The following is a 7,066-nucleotide window of genomic DNA, read 5'->3' on the forward strand; positions in this document are numbered from 1 at the left end:
TTGCCGCCCGGCGCCCCGGGGGGCGGGGGGGGCTGCTGGGGGCCCAGCCCCCCGCCCCGGGGTGACCCCCTCACGGGGGCAGCCTGTGGGCAGAGCTGGCAAATCGGGGGGTGTGTGTGTGAGTGCCCCGCCCTGCCCCAACACCCAGCAGGTGAGTCTGGTCCCGTGGCAGTTATATCAACTTCTATGATGATTTTGAATTTCGTGAGGCAGCCCAGCGGGGAGCGTCACTGTGTGCGCGTGTTGCCCGTCTGTCTCCTCCCCGGGCGAGCAGGTGAGCCCGGCCAGATGGCAAATGCAGCGATGCCTCCTGGAGACGGGAGGGTTTCTGCGCGCGTGTGTTCACAGGCCCGCTGGGTGACACCCACCATGTGGCAAATACAGCCATGAAGCCTTCGGTGGAAAGGGCTAATGATGTGTGTGTTTCCCAAGAGACCCCGCAGGCTGGGTCTGACCAGGCGTGTCTCACTCGTGCAGGACTGAGGGGGAAGCTTCATTGTGCATCCTCAGCACAGACAAACCCCAAGCTCTCCGGAGCAAGGCTAAGCCATGGGACAGGCACAGTGTTACAAGCACAAGCATCAAGGCCTAGAACAGTCTGTATTTGCATTCATAGGCAGAATATGGCTATGAATGCACCCCAGACTAGGTGGCTGTTCACACTGTGAAATGGGGAGTATATGTGCAATGCTAAACAATGGAAACAGGCAGGGCTATGTACACACGTGTTTGCTTCCTTACAGCTAGTAAATTAATGTAACCACTTCCTAGTGGTTACTAATGACTAGTCAGTGAAAAACTGCAAGCTTAAAAATCAAGGCAGCTAAAATTGTGTCTTCCTCCATCTAAAGTTCTTTTTAAACATCACTTTACCTCTTTGTTTTCCTACCTGCTGTGTGCCTTTCCTGCTCCAGTCCAACTCTTCTTAACAAGACTCGTGGATAATACCTGAAGGTTCAACATGCTTGGATTTTTCTGTAGGGTCAGTTGCTTCCTTTCTCCCTGGCTTTTGCAGCCTTGTTCATTCTTCTTTCAGTTCATAGTTCTCTGGTTATTTTTGCAGTGTCTATTTTTGTGGTTTCTCTTCCTTTGCTGTTTCCTTTTTTTCAGTGGCATTTAGCCCTCTTTCCTTCATCTAGTTCTTTTCACTCCCAGTATCTTACTTTAGTATTATATAAGCTAATTTAATATTACTTTAACCACAGCCCTGTGAGAGTGACTTGATGAAAATACCGGTCTAAAGTGGTGTACCAAGGGGGCTTTGTGATGGGGGTAGAAGATACACCCTTACACAGAAGAATATCAGAGCACTAATACTGTTCTTTGCTTAGCAAAGACCACCTAAATCCAAGCTCTGGAAAATACTTCTAGACTTCTGCCTCTGCAGTCTTTATAAAAACTACAGGTGGTCACTCACATAGCACCAAGGATGATTTGTCTGGCTGCTGGCAGTGAACTGCAACAAGTATACACACACTTCCACATCCTCTCCCTTAAACTCCTTCTCTAAGCTAGCAGATCACCCAGGCTCTGTGCTCTTCCTTGTTTGTTGCTGGGCAAATGATCCTGGGACATCATTATTCAGAATATGCCACATGTCCTCTGATCTGTCCATTCAGATCTCATGGCTGATTGTTTATATTTAATATTCTTGCACATCCATTGAGAAACATCATCAGCACCAATTCAGGCTTGACACAGATAAAAACATGCTCTCCTAGAATCTCTCTATGGATGTGAGCTTCAATATCTCCTACCCATCTGTCTGTTAAAAAAACCCTAATTTACTTGCCTAGGCTGTTGCCAAGTCTGGCCTCCTCTTTCTCTATGAAAATGTGACCAAATCTGAATCAGTTTCTCAGACACTTTTTTAGTTTCTGGCCACCCTTTACCCTGATACAACCCCTTTCCTTTAGGTTCCCTAATAGCCATGTCTGGTCCCAGCCCTCCTTCAAATAATTTCTCTTATTACTTACCTCTTCACTCCTTTATCTAAACTTTCTTATTTTCTTTTTTCTCTTTTTTCTTTTTAGGTCTTAGACAGTTCCGTTCAAGTCTGCAGCTCTAGTCTGGTTTCTTATCATGTCCCCACATCCCCTTATTCCCTTTGTTCTACTTGCTATTCCAGCTTTAGTGTCCCCTCATCTATATTTCATTCCTGTCTATTAATACTCATATAGCATTTTTCATCTCTAAATTTCTAAGAATTAAGTGTCTGTGGAGAAACCTTCCATATCAGTTCTTGAGATGATCTCTTTATTCTGGTTTCTCTGAGAGACTCACTTCTATGGTGACCACAAATCCAAAGACCTTTTGCATCTAACTGATGTTCTGTTAACTCAAACACCTGCAAGGAAGTCTAATGAAATCCAAGACATTTGGGGGAAAGCACTTCTTCCAGTCAAATTAGTTCTTCTGAGCTAACACACTTGAAAAACCTAGAAATGCCACACTCGTTTTTTTTAGTCTGAGTTTAATGCTATGTTATAGTCACCAAGCTGAAATGGTGTTAAATATAGATGATGTGCAGTCTTTCCAAAAACAGTAAGATAATATGACAGAGAGAACTGGAAAGTTCATATAGAAAGTTCTTTTGAAAACAGAAAGATAACTGAATGGTGTAACTTGAAGAGTAAGGGCTGAAGAATGCGGGAAGTATTAATCAGGAGAAATAGTTGCTCATTTTTATTTATGCCTCTGTAGAACACCTCAAATTATGCAAGGGTACTCATTTGGTCCCTGCCCTTCCAAAGCTAATCATCTAATTTTGAAGATCAGAAAGCAAGAAAGAAAAACAGAACATCCTTGCAAAACAATGCTGCGTGGTTATCTTCGTAATCATTGTTTCATCCATATTCCTTATTTCAGTATATCCTTCCTCCTCCAGAATCTCAGCAAGCAACAGCTACTTCACTTCTGTGGCTCTTTACCACTTATTCCCACCTTATCATCTTTTAATATAGAGAAATCAAGGTCTTCCCCTTCCCCTCCACCCCCAATTCATTCAGTAATAACTCTACTTGTTACATTTCCAAACCAGCACCTTCATGCTTTCCTTCACTGCTGCTTCTCACTCCCACTCACCTCATTTTCCTCCTTCAAATCCCTCCCCAAAAATCTCCTGTGCTGTGATGTCTACTGAAGGAGATAATGAACAGTCAGCTGTATGCCAGGATGACTGTCTGTCATGGTGACTGTCTGTCATGGTGACGAGCGTTGTCCTACTCTGTCTCTTGCATCCACTTCTTGTGCTGGGCTGTGACTGGAAGCAGGCCCCCTCTTTTCACTGGGTTAGTTATGGGTTCTGGAGTGGGCTCTTAAAATCCATTGTACAAACAAACAAGAAATGGAGGCATCGGAAATAAAAATTAAATGCTGGCCAAAACCAGAAAGATTAGGCAATAATTTAGTTATGATTCATCAACTTAGGTAAATTTACATAAAAATTAATGTGGCTGACAACTCCCTTCATTAAAAATATTGAGAAATAAAATATTTTTTCTAAAGAGGGATTTGTGACATTTTTCTATTTATTTATAACCTATAAGGGCTTGAGTATGCTTTGCTTTTTTATCTGTGCTTGTTTTTGAAACGTTGGATATTCCATTTTTTGTCTGCAGTGTGCTGACTAAAGAAGGTGAGAAGGCATAATACCAAAAGAGCAAAGACTGAAAGGAAAAAAAGATTTCTGATCACTTTTTTTTTTTTAACAAGAGTATAATTCAAATATGTTGAAGATAGAATTATTTGCATGACATATTCAATACTTTCAATTCAACTAGAGAAGGCTGCTGTCAATAGGTATCTGTTAAAACCCCAAAGATCTTCCAAGAAAATCAATAAAAATCCAATTTTACAATCCTGATATTTTCAGAGGTTTCTTTACAAAACTGGCAAAAAACCCACCCTTTTTTTATACATTACAAAAAAGCCAAGTTAGGTGCCATTATTGATTTTTCACAAATCGTATTTAAGTGACTGTTGAGACTGGATAAGAATATCAAATATTAACACGTTTTGCATGAGTTTCAGAGGCCACTTGTTGTAAGTGGTGTGTGGTATGGTTCTTCCAAGTGGACATCTAAATATCCCAAGTGTAACTGTGTAGAAATCATGTAATTACTGATTTTGTATCACTTGCCCTATTGAAAGTACTGCATGAACTCAGGTATCTGTTCTATCAGTACTTCAGTTCTGACTGCTATAGAGAAAAGGACATGACAGTGTTTCTCCTACAAACAGGCCATTGATGTTGGCTCTGCAAGCAAGTAGGTAAAAATAATTTTAAAAATAATAATTAAAAAGAAAAAAATGTCTGGTCAGGGCTTTTAACCAGGATGTTACAGTCTGGTGGATTCAGACAGAAAATTAAATCTGATAAAGGAAAGAGCAGAGCCAAAATTAAAAACCAAAGCCTAGAGTACGGTAGCAAAATTGAAGTGAATTTTAAAAGGTGCCCACATAGTGAAGGAATGCTATAATCTTATTATTGTAACCTTCATCCACTCTTTCTCCCAGCATTTATTGCTCTCATTAGGTATGTAATATCTAAAAGCAGATTGTAAATTTCTGGTGTCAGGACAGTATCTTTAATGGATTCTGAACACGCTTAGTATAACTTCGGACCTTCTATACAAAAATAGTATTACCTCTTGGGTTTTCCTGTATTATTTCTAAGCTTAGGAAAAATTAAAATGCAGCAAGGCTGGAAAGGTCAAACTGTGTCTCCCCTCATTCTGTGCACGATTTCAGAAATAATAAAAAAGTTATGCTGAGATAACTGATAGGGAACCTGAGACACCATGATCACAAAACTTGGATCAATTTGTGCCCATGCAGGCGACACATCAGCTCATTTCACTCCTGGAAATATATATTTTTTTTAATTTTACATTTTATGGAGATTTTGACCTGTTTGTTCCTAACGATTGTCCTCATGGATGTGCATCAATATCATCTAATTACACAATGAAACTCTCAGCCTGAAGGAACCCAGTCGGTGAATTACAACCAGACTGAGTATGAGAGGTGAGCTCTTTGTGACTCCCAGATTTTTAACACAACCTCGCTTTTCCACTCTTCCTGAAGCACTTTTGAGCTTGTAAAAGCAGAGGACTGCCAACATGTCATGCTCCCTCTTCCACTGTCCTTCTAAGCAGAGCAGAGCTTTGATGAGGGCTTGGTTGCCACTGTGCACTTATGCCCTGCATTTGACTAGGAGAGGAAAGAAAGGTCAGTGCCAGCCACCTTGGCACAGAATGGAAAAAGAAATGTTACCCAAGGACAGGAGTAAACCCTTGCTATTGCAAAACTGGTGGCTTAGAATTATTTTCAGGAAATAAAAAACCTTCTTTTGAAAGTTCCCATCAGAAAGGTATACAGACATATATGAGAAAAGTGCACTTTATTTGGGAATAAAGATGAAGGGCTAAGTCTGTTCTCCTGGGATTTGAACATGTGGATGAAGACAGTTTAAGAATTTCAAAGCTGAAGTGTAATGCTAAGTGAAAATAACTATTCTGTGCATTCAGAAGCAGGTAGAAGGGGCCCAGAGAATTCTACACTGGAATCCTGCATTTCCCTGGAAGCCCTCAGTGGGGAAAGCACTTTCAAGTAGTTTCTAATTGTATGGCTGCTAAATATGCTTTGTTACTTTGTGGATGTTTCCAAGGGTTCTGCATGATCCTGATACAGTCCTGGTGACACCTTTGCTTAGAAATTAATATACATGCTTATGTGATGTTTTCATATATTATTCAAATTTATTTAGCATTTAAGTGTCAGTTTCCTGTATCATTATGGACATTTTCCATACTCTGTCCTACCTTTGTATATTTAGACACATTTAATGCATTGAATTTTAATATTCTGTAAACTCTACTATTCTCCTTTATTTTGTAATTCTTTTTAGCATCTACTCAGTTAAAAGTCTTTTAATGTAGCTAGTGAACATCTCAAGAGATGAGAAAACAGAACTTAATTCAAGATAAAACGAAAAATTGTTTGCTGTCTTGAAGCTGATTATTCGGCCTCCAACTGAAATGTAATTCCTTAGAAGAGACTTCATAATAGATTTAGGAACCACGATAAGTTTCATACTTTTAAAATAAATTATTTGCTTTTAGTTACAATTTCTTAAGGTACCAATGGCACAGAAAAAGGAGCAGCAGATCACTGAGAGACAATTACTACATGCAGCAGCTGGGAGAGAGGAGGTAAACTGAAATTGCAGGAATTTACTTTAGAGTGCAATAAGCTTATGTTAGCTAACACATGGCAGCTAATACATGATAAAATCCCAGTGCAGAAAGGCCATTTTTAGTTTTCACATTTGTTAGCAGATCATGGTAAACAGTTGGCTCACCCTAATATGCACTTGCCTTCCTTAAGGGTTTTTTTTTCACGTCAAGCAGCAAGGAACTATCTTGTCATATAGAAAGCCTGCAAGTGCTCAGATAGAAATAAAATAGATCCATGCCAACCTAAGCCACGGATGAACAATGACCTTTTTTCCTTTTAAATGAATCCAAGGAATTTGTTTCAAGGCTGCAGGTAGATTGCCTTTGGTTCACGTGTGGGCTGGAGTTCAATGCAGTAGATGGCTTGAGACTGTCAGTCACCAAGGTCCTAGTTCACCTTAGGCCTTTTGTTTCCAACTCCCATCATTGACTATTTCAAAGTGTCCTTTTAAAGAAAGTTAATTTACAAGGAAGAGGGTTATTTCTACATATATTTTGTTGAATGAATGGACATTAAATAGCAGGTACATACACATCCAGATATCTACAAATTCAGTGACAAATGCATCTCGTAGAGTTTTTCAGATGTTTTGCAACAGATGGAAACCTGGGTTTACCTCATCCCCCCCAGACTGCCCCCAGGTTATCCAAAGGAAAGCCTCAAGCTTCTGCAGCACTCAGTGTTGTTTCTCCTTGGCAGCATGATACCTGCCATTAGGATCTATTCAAATGCAATCTCTGTAACAAAGAAAATTCTGCTTTATTAACTTCCTATTTGCTTATTTTCTTTGTACTGGTGGAATGACATATCTCTGCAAACTGTAGGG

The sequence above is a fragment of the Chaetura pelagica genome, unplaced genomic scaffold (assembly GCF_000747805.2).
Source record: "Chaetura pelagica isolate M959 unplaced genomic scaffold, ChaPel_1.0 scaffold18, whole genome shotgun sequence".
Classification (NCBI taxonomy): domain Eukaryota; kingdom Metazoa; phylum Chordata; class Aves; order Apodiformes; family Apodidae; genus Chaetura; species Chaetura pelagica.